Genomic DNA, 23,455 nt, shown 5'->3' with positions numbered 1-23,455 from the left:
TCCCTAAACAATTCCTCTGCATCAAGAGTTTGATGGTTTTACACCTAAAAGTTAACAAATGGCCCCAGATTTTATACGTAATTATAGGTGATTTTGTGTATCGGCAACCCTTACTATTTACATGTGATGTCACCGCAGAGACATACAGTTTAGTTTCGTGGTAGGTCAGAGTTTGGGGTGAGATGTCAAAAATCTCATCTGATGCTTTAAGGATCAAAAGACTTTTAAGATTGATCTTGACCAGTGCTTGATTATAAAAGGAAGAGCCAGGGGCAGGAACCATAACATAGGAGGTAGGGCGCCTTATACACAACCAACCTGGGTTCAGTTCCTGGCACCCCATGTGATCTCTTGAGCCTGTGATCTCTGAATGCAGAGTCAGGAATTATTCCTGAAGAGTATGTGTGGGCCTCCAAACAGAACAAATTAATTAAAGGAAGTACCTGGTCTAAGGGTTGAGAGAGAGAGGAGGGTATAAGACTCAGTATTCTTAGTGTGCATGATCATCGTTCTTCACCCTGTTGCCTCTCTTCATAATGTCTTCTTTTTAGGAAGAAGGGTGTCTCAGGGGCCACTTCTGGCTCTGTGCTTGGCATCACTCTGGTGGTACCAGAGTTCAAACCAAGACCTCTCACATGCAAAGCAAGCACTTAGCCCTTTGAACCATTTCTACAGAGTCTTAATAAAGAAATAAACCCTTTATATTTATATGCTTGCCTTGCAAGCGGCTGACTTCTAAGGTTCAATTTTAAGGCATCATATATAGTTCTTCAAGCCCTGCCAGGAGAGGTAGCTGAGCACAGAACCCAGAATAAGCCCTGGACACTACTGGGAGTGGTTCCTAAACATCCCCCAAACAACCACAACTATATATATAAAGCATCCATATATAATATATATAAAGTATAATATATATAGAGCATTCCTTTTCCAGAGGAGACCAAAAGTCATTCATTGGTCTTTTGGGCTGGTCTTACCAATCTCTGAACCTAAGTAGCCCTGTGTGAACTCTCTGTGGCTTCTATGAGGCCTGCTGACTTCCTGAATCTGTCCTGTCATCTCCCCCACCTTTTTGGGCCACCCCTGGCAGTGCTCAGAAGACCATATGGGGGCTCCAGATTTCGAGCCCAGGTCAGTTGCATGCAAGGCAAGTTCCCTATCTGCTGTACTGTGCTTCCAGCCTCTCCTGTCATTCATTTATCTTGCTCAGTCTGAGGCTCCTGGCTTTATTCCAACTCCTAGAATCCAAAGGTCTCCTTCACCTGCCTTACCTTCTACCTATCTTCTTATCTCCTCCACACCCAGCTCAAGCTTCCTTCTTCCCTACAACCAGAACTTGATCTGGCGTCTTTATCATGCTTTTCTCTATGCAGAGAATCCTACACTTGTCCACTCCTCTTTTTCTGTCCAAATGATGTTTTGTTGGGCTCAGCTCAGCTATTTCATCCTGCAGCTCTGTCACATTTTTCTCTGTACCAGGGAGAGAGCAAATGGCTTTCCTCATCTACCAGGCCCGGACACTAGAAGTTCTCTTGTGTGCAGAATCCCCAGAGCCCTTCCATGCTCCTGAGTGTGAAAATTCTGTGTCAGTGTCTTTAGCTAAGGAAACAGAGAAGAAGTTGTGGCAATGCTCCTAGGTCCCATCTAGATACATAACCATTTAGATATTGATGTCCGTCCAGTATGGTTGCTACTGGCCAGGTGTAGCTCATTGCTTCTTTATTTTCTTCTTCTTTTATTTATTCATTTATTTATTTATTTATTTTATTTATTTATTATTTTATTTGTTTTTTGGGGGTCACACCTGGCGGCGCTCAGGGGTTACTCCTGGCTGTGTGCTCAGAAATTGCTCCTGCCAGGCACAGGGTACATTATGGGATGCCTGGACAAGTCCAGGCAAATCACCGTCTATTCTGGATTGGCTGCATGCAAGGCAAACACCCTACCACTGTGCTTCCTCTTCAGCCCTCATTTTTCTTCTTTTTATTCTCCTTTTTCCTCTTCTTCCTCCTCCTCTATTCTTGTTTTTATTTGAAGTGATAGCTATTGAACCCAGCCCTCCCATGTGTAAACCATCTCCTCAACCTGGTTATTGCATTTGGAGAGTTTCATTAAAAAAAAAAAGAGAGAGAAAAATGGATCAGAGAGGTAGGACAGGAGGTAAAGCACTTTTCTTGCACAGTATTGACTCTAGTCCCCATACGGTTCATTGAGCCACTCTAGGAGTGATTCTTAGTCAGGAGTAAACCCTGAGCATAGATGGTAAGAAAAGAAGGAAGGAAGGGAGGGAGGGAGGTAAAGAAAAACAAAGGAAGGGAGAGAAAAGAAGCCATGGACTTTTTGTCTGAATAGAAGTCCAAATTATTTATTAGCTGGCCCCCGTGAGTAACCTTGTACACAGCTCGTCACTTTTCAAGGCAAATCCCTGCCTGGAATGTTCAAACCTCAATCTCTGTTTGAGGTTAGGAAAGTGGCTAGTGGTAAAGCATTAGCCATGTTTGTGTGTGGGATAGAGAGACAGAGACAGAGCCTTAGTTCATTTCTGCCACCACAAAAACCCATGGAAACTAGCGACCAGCCAGCCCATTTCTTAAATCTATAGCTTTAATGCAGTAAATAATCCCCAGTCATCAGCTGGGAGAACCCCGGGGACCAGGAAAGGCAGCTCAGCTGGAGGGAAGCAGCGGAGGCAGAGTCTATGGCTCTGGATAAAGAGCTGTTGGGCCCTGGTTCACACTGCAGGTGCAGGGTGACCTTGGGCTCACAATCTGTGTCTTTGGGTCTTGATGAGGAAATTTGATGAGTCACAGTTTTTGGCCAGGCCCTCCTTGACATTGGCCTTCATCAGCCTGACTTGGAGAGCAGTCAGAATTCTTATCTGACCCTATTTCAGGAGGGGGTCTGAGCCTGCAAGAGTGTGTGTGGGGTCACCAGCATACACACGCACACACACACCACACAAACCACACACACACACACACACACACACACACACACACACACACACACACTTGCAGGGGAAGAGGACCCTATCTGCCTTGGTAGCCCAGTGCTTAGGGTGGCCTGAGGGAAGCTACTAAAATTGCAAAATGCGTGTGCACCCAAGTAGAAAGCTGGATGTCAGGGGTGAGGCCCAGCAGTAGAACTCATGCTTTTAAGAGACCCTCCCACATACACACAGTAGAAAATGATTCATTCACTTTACCTTTGATGTCTCTATAGCCAGCTGAATCTCCCTACATTTTTCTTTCTTTTCTTTCTTTCCTTTTTTTTTTTTTGCTTTTGGGTCACATCCTGTGGTGCTCAGCTTTACTCCCTGTGCTCAGAAATCACACCTAGCAGGTTCTGGGGACTAGATTGGATGCTGGGGATTGAACCCCAGTAGGCCATGTACAAGGCAAACACCCTACCTGCTATGCTATGCTATGCTATGCTATGCTATGCTATGCTATGCTATGCTATGCTATGCTATGCTATGCTATGCTATGCTATGCTAATCACTCCAGTCTCTTCTCTTTTCTTTTCTTTTCTTTTTTTCTTTCCCCTTCTCTTTCCTCTCTTTTCTTTTTTTCTTTTTTTTTTTGTTTTTGTTTATGTTTTTGGGTCATACCCAGCAGCTCTCAGCTCTCCTGGTTCTATGCTCAAAAATCATTCCTAGCAAACAGGTTTGGGGGACCATATGGGATGCCGGTATTCAAATCACTATTCTTCTGCATGCAAGGCAAATGCCCTACCTCCACGCTATCTCTCTGGCCCCTCCTTTTTTTTTTTTCTTTTCTCACTTTTACCTTATTATTTTTGTTGTTGGGTTTTGGGCCATACTAGGCAATGCTCAGGGGTTACTCATGGCTCTGTATTCAGGGATCTCTCCTGTAGTGCTAGAGGACCAAATGGGATGCTAGAGATCAAACTCAGGTTTGCCATATTGCAAGTACCCTCCACACTGTACTATCATTAGACTCTTCTTTAATTATTAAAAAATGTAATTTACAATAATAAATTAGTTTGAGGACCACTTCTCACTGTCCCCAGTTCTTACTCCTGGTTCTGAATTCAGGGATCACTCCTGGTGGTGATCCCTGACCACATGGATCAAATTAGATTAAGCTACATGCAAGGCAAGAACCCTGCCTACTGAACTATCGCTTTGCCTCTTCCCCCAGAAGGAAGTCATCTTATTAAATAATGTTGTTGTTTTTGTTTGTTTTTGGTGAGGGAGCCATATCCAACTCTATTCAGGTTTAATCTTTCTTTTTCTTTTTTTTGTGGTTTTTGGGTCACACCGGGCAGCGCTCAGGGGTTACTCCTGACTCTATGCTTACAAATCACTCCTGGCAGGCTCAGGGGACCATATGGGATACTGGGATTCGAACTACGGTCCTTCTGCATGAAAGGCAAATGCCTTACCTCCATGCTATCTCTCTGGCCCCTATTCAGGCTAACTCTTTTGTTTGTTTGTTTGTTTGTTTTTTGTTTTTTTGGGCCACACCCAGTGGTGCTCAGGGGTTACTCCTGGCTGTCTGCTCAGAAATAGCTCCTGGCAGGCACGGGGGACCATATGGGACACCGGGATTCGAACCAACCACCTTTGGTCCTGGATCGGCTGCTTGCAAGGCAAACGCCACTGTGCTATCTCTCCGGGCCCATAACTCTTGACTCTATACTTAGGGATCACTTCTGGCCATTCATGGGAGGTGGGGGAGGATCATGTATGATATGGTAGAGTCAAACTCATATGGGCCTAATGCAAGGCAACACCTTACATCCTGTGCTGTTTTTTTGTTTGTTTTGTTTTGGGGCCACACCCAGAGATGTTCAGGGTTTACTCCTGGCTCTCCATGCAGAAATTACTTCTGGTGGTACTGAAGGACCATATGGGATGCTAGGGACTGACATTGGTTGGATGCCTGCAATATCTATCCCTATTTATCCAGTCTACACCTCTTGTTCATGATCTACCATTCCAGATTGGGGGTCATCTTTTCTTTCCTGATCTGTCTTCCTCCAATCCCCATCTTCTATGTCTTTCTCTCTTTATCTAATTTTAAAGTTCTCTTGACCTTGACTCTATATAGGCAAGTGTTTTTATAATCTCTTGTGGCCCCAGCATCTCCTAGAAATCCAAATTTATTTATTTATTTATTTTTTGGTTTTTGGGCCACACCCATTTGACGCTCAGGGGTTACTCCTGGCTATGTGCTCAGAAATCGCCCCTGGCTTGGGGGATCGAACCGCGGTTCGTCCTCTAGCACTACCTTCCCGGCCCCTAGAAATCCAAATTTATAAAAGAATGAGTTGAAAAGTAAATCTTCCAAAATGGTTAGATCATCATCTCGCCCTGTAGAGACTAGTAAGCACCCCTCTCTCCCAGGATGCTGGTCCCTCTCTTCTTTGCATTATAGCCCTTGATAGCTGGAGAAGGGGTGCTCTGCCTGGCTGTTTGCTGATGCATTTTGTATTTGCAGACCATGCAGCAGAGTGAGTGCACACCCTGCCCCCGCACTGGATCCTAAAGCAGTTTCCATTCACTGGGTGTGTTTATGGTCTGTTCAGAGCTCATTAAATCTATCCAATGACCTGGGTCATGTGCATACGCACAACAGGGCCTTGGCTCATTTACAATAATGCTTGCATCTGCTTCATTGCCTACAGCTGCATTTGGAGACATTCTCAATTTCATCTCAAGGGATAATTTTCAGTGCCACACCGGGCTCCCAGTGGCCTTCGATGAATTGTCCATTACATGCCATGATTTTTTGTTTGTTTGTTTGTTTCATTTTAGAGTCCCCAGACTTTGCCCCCAAAAAATACCCTGAGGAAAAGAGGTTGTTTCCAGCTATGGTGCTGGGGCCAGCTCTGGACAGAATTATTCCACACTGTACCCACAGCCTGTATTTTCTTTTCTTTTTTTTTTTTTTTTTGGTTTTTGGGCCACCCCCTGTGATGCTCAGGGGTTACTCCTGGCTATGCGCTCAGAAGTTGCTCCTGGCTTCTTGGGGGACCATATGGGACGCCGGGGGATCGAACCACGGTCCGTCCTAGGCTAGTGCAGGCAAGGCAGGCACCTTACCTCCAGCGCCACCGCCCGGCCCCACAGCCTGTATTTTCACCTTTCATAAATGAGAGAGAAGTTATAGTTGGGACATTGATTTACTTATACTGGAGTCGCAGATATGTAGGGAAAAAGCATTATCATGAAAGATAATACAGAAGGGAGATAAGGCATTGCATTTGGTTGTGTTGATGGCAACCCTGGTTTGAACTCCTGGCATTGCATATGGTTCTTTGACAGCCACCAGGACTCATTCCTGATTTGCAGAGTCAGGAATAGACTCTGGCACCACTGGGTATTGCCCCCAACTTTCCCTTCACCCCCACCCACACCACCACTCTTCCCACCCACCCACATATGAAGCAAACACCATTATCTTGGGGGCTTGGATTTAGGGGGACATGTAGCCTCACTCTGGTTTGATGGATGCTGCTCTTTACTCTTTGTTCATAGTCTCTCCATGTTGTGGTGCCTGGGGGACCTTGAGGTACTGGGAACAGAACCAGGCCCCGCCTGAGCTAGTTCATTGACCTAAGTAAGAATTGATTTTACTGGAGAGATAGCATGGAGGTAAGGCGTTTGCCTTTCATGCAGAAGGACAGTGGTTCGAATCCCGGCATCCCATATGGTCCCCTGTGCCTGCCAGGGGCGATTTCTGAGCATAGAGCCAGGAGTAGCCCTGAGCGCTGCCGGGTGTGATCACCCCAAAAAACAAAAAAAAGAGAGAGAGAGAAAAAAAAAGAATTGCTTTTATTCACAGATCCGGGTGAGCCTAGCACTAAATTGTAGTTGGGTTTTGTGTCCACGAATAATGAGTTTCACTTGACTTTAGGTTTCTCTTTCTGTTTTTGTCAAGTAGGGATATTCACAGTATTTGCATGTAGAATTTCAAAGATAAGGTAAGAAATGTCAAGAATTTAGTGCCTGGCTTGGTATGCCTTGGGTGCTTAATTAATGGATGCTCAGGTTTCAGTACATAGATGGGGACCATGAAATAGTGGTGTGTTTCTCCAACTTTGTGTGTGTGTGTGTGGGGTTGGGGGTCAGCACTTAAACACCAAATGAAGGAGTTTCAGTGAGATACGAGTTGGTGCCACACCTGTTAGTTCCCCAGGGGTCGCTCCTGGCTCTGTGCTGAAACGTTGCTCCAGGCATTGCGTGTGACCATCTGGTGCTAGAGATTCAAACAGGATCTTCTACATGTAAAGTGTCCACTTCAGAAATTTCTGAACTATCTTTTAGTCTCAATAAGTACTTTTAAGAAAGTATAATTATGGGCCCGGAGAGATAGCACAGCCGTGTTTGCCTTACAAGCAGCCGATCCAGGACCAAAGGTGATTGGTTCGAATCCCGGTTTCCCATATGGTCCCCCGTGCCTGCCAGGAGCTATTTCTGAGTAGACAGCCAGGAGTAACCCCTGAGCACCGCTGGGTGTGGCCCAAAAAAAAAAAAAAGTATAATTATTCCAAGAATTACAGATTTATTTTTAAAAATAAAATCAATTGGGGCCGGAGAGATAGCACAGCGGCGTTTGCCTTGCAAGCAGCCGATCCAGGACCAAAGGTGGTTGGTTCGAATCCCGGTGTCCCATATGGTCCCCCGTGCCTGCCAGGAGCTATTTCTGAGCAGATAGCCAGGAGTAACCCCTGAGAACCGACAGGTGTGGCCCAAAAACCAAACCAAACCAAAACAACAACAAAAAAATAGAATCAATTTATTGGTTTTCTGAAATCCAAACTTAATTGCATGTTCTGAATATTTCATTTGTTTATTGTGGACACACCTGGTAGTACCTGGTGGGGGGCTGCTGCTGGCTCAGTGTTGAGGGGGTGATTCCCAGCAGTGATATGGGATCAAGGGCACCAGGGATCAAACCTGTTTGTTCTGTTTTTCCTTCTCTTCACTGTTTAGTATTTAAGGAATCAGGGGCCAGAGGGATAGAATATCAGGTAGAAAGCAGGCATGTGGCCAACACAGGTTTCATCCCCAGCATCCCATATGGTCCCTGAGCAATGCCAGGAGTAATTCCTGAGTGCAGAGCCAAGAGTAACCCCTTAGCACCTTGCCAAGTGTGGCCTCCAAGCAACAAAACCCCCAAATTAAGAAATCACGTTCATTAATGTCACAACTATTTTAACAGGGACGTCTTTACATAATGCCATTTGCCAAGCATATATGGCAAATTCAAGTCCTCTAAAATTTTAACTTTTATGTTTTTGTTTTTGGGTCACACCCGGCTGAGCTCAGGGGTTACTTCTGGCTCTACACTCAGAAGTCACTCCTGGCAGGCACGGAAGACCATACGGGATGCCAGGATTCAAACCACCTCTGTTCAAATCAGCTGTGTGCAAGGCAAATGCCTTACTGCTGTGCTATCTCTCTGGCCTCAAATTTTAACATTTTTGTTGTTGTTTTGGGGCCACACCTGGTGGTACTCAGGAGTTACTCCTGATTCTGTATCCAGAATCTGTATCCAGAATCTGGTAGCTCGGGTGACCATATGGGTTGCTGGGGATCAAACCTGCTACCGCTCCAGCCCCTAAAATTTTAACTTTTGCTTGAATGTTCCAACTTTGTCTTTAGAATCAAAGACTACATCCACTGTGTTCTTAAAAGTGACTGTTCAATTCCCCCCCCCAAATGTCTACCAAACATCCAGATATGACTGGATGACACAAATCTGTCAGTCTTTCACTGAAGTGAAAATGGTGTTCTAGAATGAACTAGCTCTCTGTAACAGTCACCTGAGTGATTTCTTTTGAGACTGTTGTCATGATGTGCTAGCTGACAAGACTATCATCCTTCCCAATTTGTGACACAGAATACTAAATAAAAAAGGAATGTACTCACACACACAAAAAGAGAAATAAAATTTATTTCCTTGATTAATAAAGTAGATTCCTCAGGAAGGTTTAAAAATCAAGTGGCAAAAAAAAAAAACCCAAAAAAACCCAAAAAAAAACAAATGGCAGCCAGGAGATGGTACAAGTGGGCAAGTGGGCAAGATGGTTGCCTTGCAATCAAAAGGCCCAGATTTCATCCCTGGCACCCCATATTCCTCAAACACCTCCCAGAGTGCTCTATGAGTCACAGTGCATTGGTGTTTAAAAACAAGAACAACTAAAAAAAAAAAAAAAAAAACCAAGACCAAGAACTATGGAGTGCCTGTTAGCAAGACATGTTTACTTGTATTCTTTAGTGCTTCTGGTTATTATACTGCTCATGATAGGATTTCATGCATATGGGTTTCTAACACCACAACCTCCACCAGAGTTTGCTTTCATCTACTATCATGCTATTGCTATTGTGGGATGATATCTCTGCTGCCTTCGTTCATCAGTGCAGATATCTATGTACCAAAATGGATGCATCATGACAACATAATTATTAGATCAGAGATAGAATAGCAGGTAATACACTGGCCTTGCATGTAGCTGAGTTTAGTTTCACACACACACACACACACACACACACACACACACACACACACACACACACACACACACCAGCACCACACACACCTCCACATATTGTCCCTGAGCTCTATCAGGAATGTTGCCTGATCACTGCCAGGTGTGATCCAAAGCCACCATTACCAAAACCAACAAAATGTATGACCATTTTTATAAAAAGAGTTTGACTTGCAAACTTCTTAAAGAGTCTTAGGGTTTCCTTGAGAGTCTCAGGGACCTCACTTTGAGAACAGCTGGACTAATGGTGCTGTCCCCTAAAAATTGTTGAAAATCCAGAGCGATGGTACAGTGGGTAGGGTGCTTACCTTGGCGACCTGAGTTTTGTCAAAGGATTCCATATGGTCCTCCACGGATGCCCACTGCCAAGAATGATCCTCGAGTGCAGTACCATTGATTCTTGAGTACCCTGCGTGTTGCCCAAAAGTGAGAGAGAGAGAGAGAGAGAGAGAGACAGAGAGAGAGAGGGAGAGAGAGAGAGAGAGAGAGAGAGAGAGAGAGAGAGAGAGAGAGAGAGATCAGCCTACAGTGCTGTAGTATTGAACCATGTAGGTTCATCATACAATCACTTTGCCTCTTCCTCCTTCTCTTTCCTTGGATAATTAATTATTAAAACATCAGACATCAGGGACTTTGGGCCCAGCTTGGAATCTGAGTATGAGTTAGATATTGGTGAATGAGCAGATTCGGAGGCCTTTCGCTGGTGCTCTCTTCCATTCCAGAGAAGGAAGGGCTTGAGTGATTTCAGGAGTGTCAAGACCTGGGGAAGAAACCCCAAATAAAATTTTCTTGAGGCATCTTCCTCCTCTCCTATAGTGTCATGTTTGCTCAAACCTGCTTCTGGAGTCTGGAGCCATCTTGTCAGCCAAAAAACTGTTAGACTTTTTTTTTTTTTCTGCACATCCGGTGTTACTCAAGGGTTACTCCTGGCTATGTGCTCAGAAATCGTTTCTGGCTTAGGGGACCATATGGGACGCTGGGAGATCGAACCATCCTACTGCATACACCACTGCTCCAGCCCCCAAACTGTTAGATTTTTAAGCTGTCCAGCAGGTACTCAGAATTGAGAGGTGCCTGGAATAGTCCCAGTGGTAACCTGACTGTTGAACAAGTCTGTTTTCTGCTCTATGCAGATTCCACAGCTCAATATGACAGGGCTATACCTGCACATGTGCATTCTAATATGAGGAATAGTGTAGAAGTCTAGCTTAAAATTGCATGGCTAGGAATAGGAAAAGACCACAAACATTTCTGTTGGGGCCGGGAGCTAGCTGGAAGGCCTGCGTGTGTGTGCTTTGGATGTGTTAGGCCCAGGTTCAATTCCCTCACACTAGGTCCCACAGCACAGAGCCGGAATGACCATCCTCATCCCCCTCTGGCTGGCTGCAGCCCCCCCAAGCAACAAAATCAAAACCCCATTTATATTATTCAGCAGGCAAAGTACTTTCTTGGGCACACTGAATTTCATTTCTTTTGTTTTGTTTTTATTTTTGGGTCACACCCAGCATCGCTCAGGGGTTACTCCTGGCTCCACACTCAGAAATCGCTCCTGGCAGGCTTGGGGGACCATATGGGACGCCGGGTTTCGAACCGATGACCTTCTGCATGAAAGGCAAATGCTTTACCTCCATGCTATCTCTCTGGCCCCACTGAATTTCATTTCTGAGCAGCATTATAAAATTTGGACAGTAGCACACTCCATGTTCCTTATAGAGCCTGGAGATTCAAACGCAGCTTTCTGTGCTTAAATTCAACTTAGGTTTGTGGACAGAAAAATAATGAAAGGCAAACATGAAGTAGGAAGGGAGAGTTTTGTGTTTTAGAGAGCACTACAAATAACAGTTTGTCATGGCTAGAGCGAAAGACAAGAGAGTAGAGTGCTCGCCTTGTGTTCAGCTGACCTAGGTTTGATCCATGGTTACCCATGTAGTCCCTGAGCTCCTTAAAAAGTAATTCCTGGGCCAGAGAGATAGCATGGAGGTAAAGCATTTGCCTTGCATGCAGAAGGACGGTGGTTCGAATCCCGGCATCCCAAATGGTCCCCCAAGTCTGCCAGGAGCGATTTCTGAGCATGGAGCCAGGAATAACCCCTGAGCGAGCACTGCCAGGTGTGACCCCCCACCCCCCCAAAAAAAAGTGATACCTGAGCTGAGAGCCAGGAAAAAGCCCATAACACCAGGCATGGCCCCAAAACCAAATAATAATAATAATAGCTTGTCAATAGTTTTTAAGGTGAACAGGACTTTTTCAGTCTTTGGGATCAGAAGAAAAGGTAGAGGGAAGGAACATAAGATGCCCAAGGAAGAACTTATAATTTTTGTTATTTTGTTTTGGGGCCACACATGACAGCGCTAAGGGGTTATGCCTGGCTTTGTACTCAGGAATCACTCCTGGCAGGATTGGGGGACCATATGAGATGCTGGGAATGAAACCCAGATCAGTTGTGTGCAACACAAGCACCTTATCCCCAGTACTATCTCTCTGGCCCCCCAGTACTAAACAGTGTTTTCTTTCATTCTTTTGTTCTTTTGGACCCACCTTGGCAGTGCTCAGAGGCCAGTCCTAATATGCTCAGGGACCATGTGATGTTGAGGATCAATCCTGGGATTCCTGCATGTAAAGCACTCAGCCCTTCGAGCTATTTCCCTGGTTCTCAAAGTTTTGTCCCACCCCACACCCCTTCTTAAGCAAGGCCAGTGCTCTGCCATTGAACTACTTAGGGCCTCCAGTTGTTTCTGAGCTGCAGAAAGCACTAGGCAAGTGCTTGTTAGTCTGCTCCCAGCTGAGACAGAGAAAGGCAGCTCCCCCTGACAAAGTGAGAGCCATGCCTACAGAGCCTGTAGATTTGTGATAGGACAGATGAATCTGTTTCACACGTGTTTCGATAATTAGCTTATTTGCCATATTATTTTCTTGCAGAGAGAGAGAGAGAGAGTGTGAGATGACGGTGAGGAGCAGGGACCTGCGGGAGGGACAGCTCTGATTCTCTCGGGAGTGCTGGGGGTCACCAAGGTCCACCCTGGCCCCTCTCCTCTCTGCAAGAAGTTTCTTTCTAGCCACCTGCTCTTTAGTCTTATCACATGAAACTTGGTCAATCCCCACTTTTTGGAGCTGGGGAGCTTCGGGCGGCTGGAGGACCTGAACCTGTCCCAGCACAGAGTCAGTCTTTGTTCTAGTTTTGGGCACAACTGGATATGAGGACTCACTGGTGTGGACACAGCCACCATATACTGAGGCTTTCCAAAGCCATCACAGACCTATTTGGAGCCTCAGCTTGGGAGCAGCATGAGAACACGTACAAGTATCTAGCAGAGGGACATTTCCAAGGTTCCCAAGGGTTGCCTGTTAAAGGCCACAGCTGTGAAGGCTCCCCTAAGTACAACTGAACACTAGTCTGACACACTGGGCCCCTCTGTGCCTTCTTTCTCATCCACCTCCCTTAGCTACTTTTCAGAGACAGCAAAGCACTGACCATCGGATCCCTGGCTATCAGGCATCCACCCACACCTGGTCCTTCCTGCCCCATCCCTTGAGCACTGTTTAGATCCAGATTCCTGTCACCTGTGTCACTGAGCAGGGAACATTCCAGGCCTCTCCACATCTCTGGGGTCTGGCACATGGGAGAGTCCTTGGGAAACAAGTATTGAACTTTCCATGCGGTCATGGACATGTATCCCTGTGAAAATTGCCCAAGGAAGGACACAAGGTCAGCAGGAGCCAGTAGGTGGGACTCCCAGAGACTGAGACCAACTAGTCTGCAGCAGGGCTGTGAAGAGCCTTTGAACTAGGACCCCAAAGGCAGGCAGAGCCCAGGAGAGCAGGTGAGATTCAGGGGCCCTGAGGAGAGAGGGTGGCTGGATGCAGGACCATCTTGGCTGTCAAGCACTGCCAAGTTTCTGCCCAATTGTGGTCGAAGCCAATTGTGAGCATGACCAGAGTGTCCCATCCTGAAGAGGACCCAGATGTGGGTGGCCCCAGAGGTGCCAAAGCTGTTCCAAGAGGATGAGGAGAAGAATGGTCCTCAGCATCTCCCTGGCTTCTGGGAGAGAAAGGGAGACAGGAGAAGATAAAAGGGGGGAGGGCAGGTAGGAAGGAAGGAGAGAAGGGAAAGTGGAAGGAAAGAAGGGAAGAGGGAGGGGAAACAGGTGGGACAGGGAGTGGGCCTAGGCCAGGTGGTTAGAAGGCAGGAAGGAGCCAGAGAAGTTGTGAAATCAAAATGCCTGCCTCAGGCTCACTACGCCCTGGAGGTGGGTAACTTGTCAGTTAGGATACCTGGATACCTCCCCAAACCAGATCAGTCTTTCAGACCCTGGAGATGGAACCTATTTGCCCTCAATCGCCACTCTAGCCACAGGCATCTGTAATAGGAGGAAAGTGAAACTAAGGTGGAACCTATATGTTTAAGGTTGGGGTGGAGCCAAAAAAAATAATAATCCAGCCCTTCAGAGGTTTGGAAAATGTAAAGATCTGTTCTGTGCCATTTCCAAGTTATCAGATTTGGAGAGCAGGGGAGTTCTGGGGCTAGCCGGGCCATTTTTATTTTGTCAAGGAGGAAACAGAGAGGTTAAGTGGTTTACTCTAGATCACACTGCATCTGTATTCTGTTTTCTTATATGCCATTCGATTGGACATTTCAAAGGTATGGACTGCATTGTTCTGGGGATTCCTGGGGGACTTGGACAGGGAGGGGGTGGGGACAAGAGCATGTTTGTTGTTTTTCCTAAGATGGTGGTGTGCAATAGTCCAAAGTCAACATCCCGGGATTCTCTTAGCTGCAAGGACAGGGAGGTGCTTTGCTGCCTTCTTGAGCTCCAGGCTCGGCAGTCTTCACATGTAGTCTCTGAAAAAACGAGGCAGATGATCCCTCTCATTGGCTCTTATTAACCCATGGTGGTACCTCGTGTTCTAAGCCCAATAATAACTTGGGGCCAGCAAGTTTCTGTTATCCTTTAGTTGTAATTGTTAACTTGAATGGAATGTAAAACTTCTGGTTTGGAACAGAGTTGGTGTTCCAACTGTGAATGATTCGAGGGATCTGGAAAATGAAGAGTAGCTAGCTGTGTGTTGGGGACGGTTGGTTATGAGAGAGAAATTTTGTCGAGTGGCCATTCTTGGCTAGAGAAATGTTTGAGCTGATCCTGTGTTGATCAGTTTCCTGGTGAACTCAGCTTTTTGTTGTTGTTGTTTTGGGTCACACTTGGTCTTGCTGGGGGTCTACTATAGCCTCTGTGCTGGGGTTCACTTCCGGTGGTGTTCAGGGGATGACGTGGTAATCAGGATGGAACCCAGGCCTGCCATATGCAAAGCGTGCATTCCAGTCAGTTTATTTTTTTTTCTCTGACCCCGACACTTTACCTCTTGCCTCTGACACTTTTTCTGTTTAGCAAGCCAAGGCTTGTTGGAGGATTAGAACAATAAGCTTATCAAAATGCTGCTTTTCACATACACACACAGAGATCCACACACCTTTAACAGTCTTAAAAGTGTTAAAAGTTCATTTCGGAGCCCCCTTTTGCCAGTTTACACTCACCCCTCATAGATTTGGGGGAAATCCCCCCACCCCCCCTATTCACACACCATTAAGGGGAAGCGTGCAAATAGAGCCTGCCTGTTCCGTGGGCACACTAGAGCAGCTCACGCTATCTCTTCCACCATTATATTGTGTTCTCCCTGTAGTGTTTGCTCTGAGGGTGGGACACAAGGTTGTTTAGTGTCTCGTAAAACATTTACCAGGAGCACTGAGCCATGGTTTTGAAGGGCATTCCGTTGCCAGAGTGTGGGAGGAGAGCGAGTGGCGAAGGAGCGCTCCAGGTGTCGGGCAGGTACTGCTTTCATTTTTTAGCATTTATACCTATTTCCCACTTGGGTGTGTAAGGATGCAGGTTGAGTGCTGGGGGAGAGAAGAAAGGGCAATTAATTGCTTTGCAAAATTCTTGATTTGTTGGTGGCTTGGAATCCCCGTATAATTGTAATTAATCTTCCCTTTCAGTCAAAGGTGGTTTTCGGTTTTGCTGGAGAGGCCTGTATGTGTCACCAGAGTGTGGTTCAAAAAAACCTCCCAGGGCTGAGGGTTTTATAGAGAACTTGTTAGCCTTGGCTAAAGCAAAGAGCTTGGAACCAGCTGTGTGCGGGGTTTCTAGGAGGCAAACGTGGAAATCTGTGATTCGCACTTGGCTGTGTCCCGTGATTCATTCCTTCTGCTAAAGGCTGGTTCTGGTAGCCTGAAAATCGTTTTTTTCAACTTTCTTTCCTTCCCCACACCCACCCCTGGAACAACGAGATAACAAATCAAAGGTCAGCTTGAGAGCCTGCCTCTTATCTTCAGATCTGCTTTTAGAATGCATCTGCTAAGAATTTTTGTTTGCTGGTGGCGGAGAGTTTGGGAGCAGCAAAGGACTCTCGGCTTCTTAGGAATACTAAGGATTTCTTACATAGTTTTTGTAGAAGATTTGAACTTCTATGATAAAGTTAATCAAATGTTTACATTTCTCAGTTGTAAGTTGGACTTCCTGGTAGCTTGGTAAACTCAACTATGTTCTTAGGGGGTTAAAACCTAAACAGAAAATAGCAGCCTGTACAAAATAGCTTCAAACAGGTTGGCCCATTCTTTGGGGAAAGGAGTTTCAGTATCATGGAGGCAGTGTAGCAACATATGGTATCTTGGGTCTGTCTTGCAGATTTAAGTCTGAGGATGGTCTGAAAGTTTAAGGAGCCCATTGATGATAAAAGGCTGTTTGTTCATCTGTGAAGAAAGCTGTTGAAGCTTTTCCTTCTGACAAGTCCCAGTCCTTGCAAAATGGCTAGAAGCAATGAGCATTTGAAAATTACTGGAAACCTCTTTCATGGGAAGAAGTTGACTGGTGGCCTTGTGTACTTAAGCAAATCTGACCAGGGAGGTGGAGCCATCTAGTTCACCCTAGGCAGGCCAGATTTGATTCTTTTCTTCTGCCTGTCAAGGTAGAGTTGGTATTGCTTTCTCTGACCCACTGCTGAGCCTTAGATAACTTGTGATAAATGGATTAGCCTTGTGGGCAACAGCTTTTCAAGATTTCTAAACTCAGGTAAGAATACTTACTTTCTACTGCCTGCCCCCAGATGCAGTTAGATAGCTTACCAGACAGACAACTTTTTGACCTTCCAAGATAGCAGGGTCGCTGAGAAGGTAAGGAGTACATGCATTGATTTCTCTGTGAATTAATGTTAAGTCGTATATTAAAGTTGAATGATGGGTTTTACTGTTTGAAATGTTACCAGAAGTACACAGATTTAGGGAAAAGCATCTCTAAAATCAGCCATTTCCAGATACTTATCATTTCTGTTTCCCTTTATCTTGGAAAATCCTTTGTTTGAAATTGTAGGTCCCCAAAGATCTATATAGAACTGTCTGAGTCTAGGGTCACCGAAGGTTACATTTACTTGTCCCTTTAAAAAAAAAAAAGATTCTTACTGGGATGGGGCAGTCTATTGGTGGATTATGCCATGTAGCAAATTAAGCTCTGAAAAACTTTGGCCTATATCACTGACTTTTTTCTTTGTTTTTATTTTGGGGTCCACATCCTATGATGCTCAGGGGTCTCTCCTTGCTCCTCACTCAGCACTCATTCCTGCTGGTGCTTGGGGGACCATATGGGATGCTGGGGATTGAACCCAGGTCAGCTGCATGCAAGGCAAGCATCCTACCTGCTGTACTAGCTTTCCAGCCTCTCACTGGCTATACTTTGCTATTACCTCTAATATAATGATGCTTCTGTGTCAGGTTAAAATACAGTGGAGTTGTCTTTACAAAGATCTCTTAGTGCTGAATAAATCAGAACTCTCTTAATATAACTTTTTTTGAGGGAGGGCATTCTTAGTAGCTCAGGGACTACTCATGACCCTGGTGCTCCAAGGTCATTCTTGGTGGTGCTCAGAAGATTATGCAATGCCAGGGAACTTGGGCCTCTCACATGCAAAACATGCACTCTAACCTTTAAGTTCAACCTCCCTCAACCACTCTGAACTCATCTAAGATGAGTTAGAGGCAGTGAAAAATTACTATTATTTGAGCAATAATGAAGATTCAGGAATGACCATCACAATACCTACCTCAGTTGGACAATGTCCTTTTCTAAGTACACTTACTTTCCAACAAAGGTGAATGGACTCAGGACCTGTTGAAATGATAGAAGAGACCACAAATAGGAAATAAAAATTTTAAAAATGATTTTCTTTTAAGAAAAATTTTTATTTGTATAAATTCAGTTATTTGGAGATATTCATATATGAAAAATTCCATATTTCCACAATTAGATAGTACTAAAAATGCCTTTAGTATTTTTTTGTTTGTTTATTTTTTGGCCACACCACCCAGCAGAGCTCAGAGGTTACTCCTAGCTCTGCACTCAGGAATTACTCCCGGCGGTGCTGGAGGATCATATGGGGTGCTAGAGATTAAACCTTGGCCAACAGATGTAAGGCAAGCACCCTACCTGCTGTACTATCTACCCCATGGCTCCCAAAAGTGCTAAAAATATTTACCTGGGAGGGGACAAATCCATGGTCATGTGGGTGGTTTTCCCAGAATAAGGCGTATTTATCACACTTGCAATATGCTGACTCTTTCAGTTTCCCGAAATATGGGAAACTCAACTGCATAATTTGTCCTAGTAGGACTATATTTGTGCTGTCTTCAGGGAAAGAGAAACTAAAGTATAAATGAAATGCATGTAAAAAGGGCTGGAGTGGTGGCACAGTGGTAGGGCATTTGCCTTGCACACAGCTGACCTAGGACTGAGCATGGTTTGATCCCCCAGCATCCCATATGGTCCCTGAAACCAGAGGCGATTTCTGAGCATATAGCCAGGAGTAACCCTTGAGCAGCACCAGGTGTGCCCCCACCAACCATCCAAACAAACAAGAAAAGAAGTGCATGGAGTACTTCGTAATATAATGGAAGAACCTGAAGAAAAAAGAAACACAAGAAAATTTTACAAAGAATGAAAAAATGCGGGGCCGGAGAGATAGCATAAAGGTAAGACATTTGCCTTTCATGCAGAAGGATGGTGGTTCGAATCCCGGCATCCCATATGGTCCCCTGTGCCTGCCAGGGGCGATTTCTGAGCGTAGAGCCAGGAGGAACCCCTGAGTGTGCCAGGTGTGACCCAAAAACCAAAAGAAAGAAAAAAGAAAAAATGTGGGGGAGAAGTACCAGAGAGGAAAACTCCCATATATGAAGATTAGGAAAAATGCTTTAAATGATTATTTTTTGGAAATGTTTGTTTGGGGACCATATTGGTGGTTCAGGTTTGTGCTCAGGAGCATTCCTGGTTAGACTCCGGGGACTATACTCAGTGCAGGGAACCGAACCCAGATTGGCTATGTGCAATGCACATGTTTTTCCTACTCTACCTTGGAAAATGTTTCATTCATGCTAAACATTTTTTATTTGAGGAGGGGTGAGCCCTGTCTTGGGGATAAAACCCAGGTTCTCACTTATAATGCAAAGTAGTGCTCTCTCACTGAGCTGGCCCTTCAAAATGATTTCTGTAAGTATGCCATAAAAGCAGTCAGCGGTTCTCCTTTTTGTTTGTTTATTTGAATTTGGGTAAAGAATCTGGCAGGGCTTAGACTCAGAGGACAAAGCATATTGTTTCAACCCCCTAGCTCCTAGCTCCAGTATTTACCACCACTTTTTTTTTTGTTTTGTTTTTTGTTTTTGGGTCACACCGGGCAGCACTCAGATTACTCCTGGCTCTGTGCTCAGAAATCACTCCTGGCAGACTCGGGGGACCATATGGGATGCCGGGATTCGAACCACCATCCTTCTGCATGCAAGGCAAACGTCTTACCTCCATGCTATCTTTCTGGCCCCTTTAATATAGAGCTCAATTGGGCTGGAGTACTCACCCCTTGTTTAACCTTGGGCACGTGGTCTCCCAAACTCCTTCAGAAATGATCCCTGAGCATAGACTCCAGAATAAGCCCTAAGCACAACCAGCTGTGAGCCAAACATTTTCTCCCTAATATAGAGCCTGATGATTTTCTTCTGTCTCTGTACCTGTGTAATCACCACCCAGATCAAAGTCCAGGACATTTTCAGTGTTCCAGAAAGTACTTTTGTTCTTCTCCCTCCTCAACTGCTTCACCCCCATGTAACCATTATTCACACCTGATCCCTACAGCTTTGCTTTGGTTATTTTTAACATTCAAAAAGAAGAAAAAGAAAGGTAGAAAGGAGAAAGAAAAAAGAAAAAAGAAGAAAAATAGGAAAGAAAAAGGAAAGGGAAGGAAGGAAATAATTTATTTCATACTATTTTTATATTTCAATGTTTTTACTCAACCTCTTTGACAATTGTCTATGGCATTCACTGATGCTGTTTGACTTAGTTGTCACTGATTCTTTCATTGCTGCATAATATTCCTCCCAAGACTGAACCAATTTAATGCATTTGTGGGGAAATAGAAAGCATATCTATATGACTGAAAATAACGGGTGTGTGCCAACTCTGAGGCTATGTGATCGCACGAAGGGTGGGGCAAGAATGGTATCTCCAGGAAGGGTGGAAAAGAAAAGTCTGTTTCAGGGAGTGTATTTGCTAAACACCCTGCTAGGTCTATTTATTTTATACAAGTCACCTTAAGTGGCAACTGCCCCTGTTGTGCCCATGAGAAACTGAGCCTGGGAAAAGGGTCCTGACTTCACAATAGCTGATGTCCCTCCCCCAAGCTACTCCTTTTGGGGGTGAGGGCAGGGTCATCCCCTGACTATAGGGGCTGAAGCATCGTGCTTTTCTTCTGAAGACATGTTGATATGTCAGTGTAGACAGCATACCCCTATAGGAAAGCTAGTAGCCTGCCTGATTCAAGTCATTTTCTCCATTTTTCTTGGTAATTTGGCTGTATTTTGAAAACGTTAGGTTCCTGTGCACTTTTTTCATTACATTTTTATTTATTTACTTTTGTTTGTTTTGGGGCCACATCAGTAGAGCTCAGGGATTACTTCTGGCAGACTTGGAAGTGTATGTATGGGATGCTAAGGATCAAACTTGGGTTGCAAGCAAGAGCCCAACCCACAATACTATCTCTTTAGTCCCTCTTTTGCATTTATTTTTTCTCTTTTGCATTTATTAAACTCTGCATTGGTATGAATAACTTTTCTTTTTTTTGGGGGGGGCCCACACTCGGCGGTGCTCAGGGGTTACTCCTGGCTATCTGCTCAGAAATAGCTCCTGGCAGGCACGGGGGACCATATGGGACGCTGGGATTCGAACCAACCACCTTAGGCCCTGGATAGGCTGCTTGCATGGCAAACACTGCTGTGCTATCTCTCCGGCCCCAATATATGAATAACTTTTTGTTGATTAAAAACTTGTCCTTAGGGGCCTGAGCAATAGCACAGCGGGTAGGGCATTTGCCTTGCACGTGGCCAACGAGTTCGATCCCCTGCATACCATATGATCCTTCAAGCCTGCAAGGAACAATTTCTGAGTGCAGAGGAAAGAGTAACCCCCGAGCACCCCCAGGTGTGGCCCATAGACAAACAAACAAAAAAGTCTCTCTAGGTGCACTGGTATATTAAAAAAAAATCTGTGGGCCGGGCGGTGGCGCTGGAGGTAAGGTGCCTGCCTTGCCTGCTCTAGCCTAGGACGGACCTCGGTTCGATCCCCCGGCGTCCCATATGGTCCCCCAAGAAGCCAGGAGCAACTTCTGAGCGCATAGCCAGGAGTAACCCCTGAGCGTCACAGGGTGTGGCCCAAAAACAAAAAAAACAAAACAAAAAAAAAATCTGTATTTAGTCACTTTTTATTTTAGAAGCACACCTGACTGTCCTGGCTGTTGGTGCTTAGGGATCACTCCTGTTAGAGCCCATTGGAATGCTGTATTGTGTTGTTTGAACCTGGACTTCCTGTGTGAAACCTCTGTGCTCAAGCCCTATGCACCATCTCCTATGCTGTGTTGTCATTTTTTGGTGGCGAGACTAGGCTTCAGTGTATATGCATTTAAATATATATTTCTAGGGGCTGGCGAGGTGGCACTAGAGGTAAGGTGTCTACCTTGCAAGCGCTAGCCAAGGAAAGTACCACGGTTCCATCCCCCGGCATCCCATATGGTCCCCCCAAGCCAGGGGCAATTTCTGAGCGAGTAGCCAGGAATAGCCTTGAGCATCAAACAGGTGTAGCCCGAAAAACCAAAAAAAAAAAAATATATATATATATTTCTAATATGTTAAATATATAGCATATAGCTATTAATGCATATATTTAATATGTGTATATTTTATATACATTTAAATGTATTATATACTTAAATATTTACTATATATATTTAATAGCCATAAGGAAGATTGGCAAATTTCAGCATTTGCATTTCCTGGCAGGACAAAGAGCACATCTTTCCAGGGAGAGTTTAAAGTCCTTCAAGTTCTCATTTAACAAGAGGCTGTGCCTGCTGACTCAGTGGGTGTCTGATTCAACTGAAAGTCTTGAACCCAAGTTTCAGTGGGGGTGGGGCCTGAAGTTTCAAAATGAAACTTTCCTGCCTCTTTAAAGGCATCTTCCTTCTAAAGCCTACCTTCACGGATAGTTTGTTCTGACTACAAAATGGTTAGAGACTTATTTTAAAAATGTTTTCCTCCAAGGGAAGAGTATACCCTTTTGATTTTCTTTTTTCTTGTTGTGAATGGGAAACTATGTTTTTGCTTTGCATGACTAATTAAGAAGTTTGTCTGCATGGCTTGGCCATCTTCTTTTTCTTTGCAAGGCCACAAATTAAGCCCACCTTTTGCCTCCTAGAAGGCAAGAAAATTCCCTGGCAGTGTCTCAAACATTGTAAGTTGTATTTGGAACAAGTGAGGCCCCGACTCACCTCTTCCCAGTTACTGGGAAACCCCTCATGGCTTGCTGGAAAACTATCTTCCTAGGTTGTTTCCAGGCATTTCTTCTATTTTAATTTAAAACTTATGATTATTGGGGCTGGAAAGATTGCACAGGGGGATAGGGTGTTTGCCTTTGTGTGGCTGGCCCAGGTTCCATCTCCAGCATCTCTTAAGCCCTTTCCCCCAGCGGTAATCCCTGAGCAATGCCAGGTATGATCCCCCCCAAAAATATTATTATTTTGGCTTTTAGGGGTCATAGCCAACAATGCTCAGGGCTTATTCCTGGCTCTGTGCTCAGGGATCACTCTGGTGGACTGGGGGGCCATATGAGGTTCTGGGAATTGAACCTAGTCAGCTGTGTGCAAGTCAAACTTTCTACCCAGTCAGCCCTGAGCCAATTATTCATGAACAAACAAATGAACAATATCTTGCATTGTTAAAGAAATATTTTATTTTTATTTTTAAAAACATTTTAGAATCATTTTTGTGCCTTTTTTTCCCCCAGTTTTTGGGCCACACCCAGTAACATTCAGGGGTTACTCCTGGCTATGCGCTCAGAAGTCGCTCCTGGCTTGGGGGACCATATGGGATGCCAGGGGATCGAACCACGGTCTGTCCTAGGCTAGCGCTGGCAAGGCAGACACCTTACCTCTAGTGCCACCATGCTGGCCCCATTTGTGTCTATTTTTATTTTGTGAGTGGGAACACAAGATCCAGCCTGGGGCTCCCATATGCAAGGCAGGTGCTTCATTCAACACTAAAGTTCTCTCTGTGCAGGAGGCCTCCGTGCCCTGCCAATTGGCCCAGAGGTTCAGTGTCAGGCCTGAGGATGGGGTGGCGCTTGGGACCTACAGTGTGGGGAGTCACATGTCATGCTTGGTGGATCATGTGGTGCTGTACATTGAACCTGGAATGGCTGCATAAGGCATTATTACACCTCACCCTCTGTACTTTGGCCTCTCTGTGGGCCCCTCTTATTAAAAAAAAAATTGGGGGCCAGGATGTGACTCATTGGTAGAGTACTTGCATTGTATATGTGGGTCCCAGGTCTGAAATCCAGCACCGCATGGTTTCTCAGAC

At 45.1% G+C, this 23,455-nt stretch overlaps 1 protein-coding gene, 1 long non-coding RNA gene and 1 other non-coding gene across 3 annotated transcripts in view; 2 read left to right on the top strand and 1 right to left on the bottom strand.

The window, feature by feature from the left end:
* LIAS (lipoic acid synthetase) overlaps positions 1-23,455 on the bottom strand; it is a 939,974-nt gene that overhangs the window by 3,075 nt on the left and 913,444 nt on the right. The gene's annotated exons all lie outside the window — the stretch shown is intronic.
* LOC126032527 (uncharacterized) overlaps positions 1-23,455 on the top strand; it is an 891,448-nt gene that overhangs the window by 162,180 nt on the left and 705,813 nt on the right. The window lies entirely within an intron of this gene.
* LOC126032824 (U1 spliceosomal RNA) lies at positions 18,032-18,192 on the top strand. Its single transcript, XR_007504005.1, has one exon. It is a non-coding gene; the product is annotated as a U1 spliceosomal RNA (small nuclear RNA).

This window comes from Suncus etruscus, chromosome 16, assembly GCF_024139225.1.
Source record: "Suncus etruscus isolate mSunEtr1 chromosome 16, mSunEtr1.pri.cur, whole genome shotgun sequence".
In the NCBI taxonomy this organism is placed as follows: Eukaryota; Metazoa; Chordata; class Mammalia; order Eulipotyphla; family Soricidae; genus Suncus; species Suncus etruscus.
The sequence above is the reverse complement of the archived record's forward strand: the minus strand, read 5'-3'. Positions and strand labels throughout refer to the sequence as shown.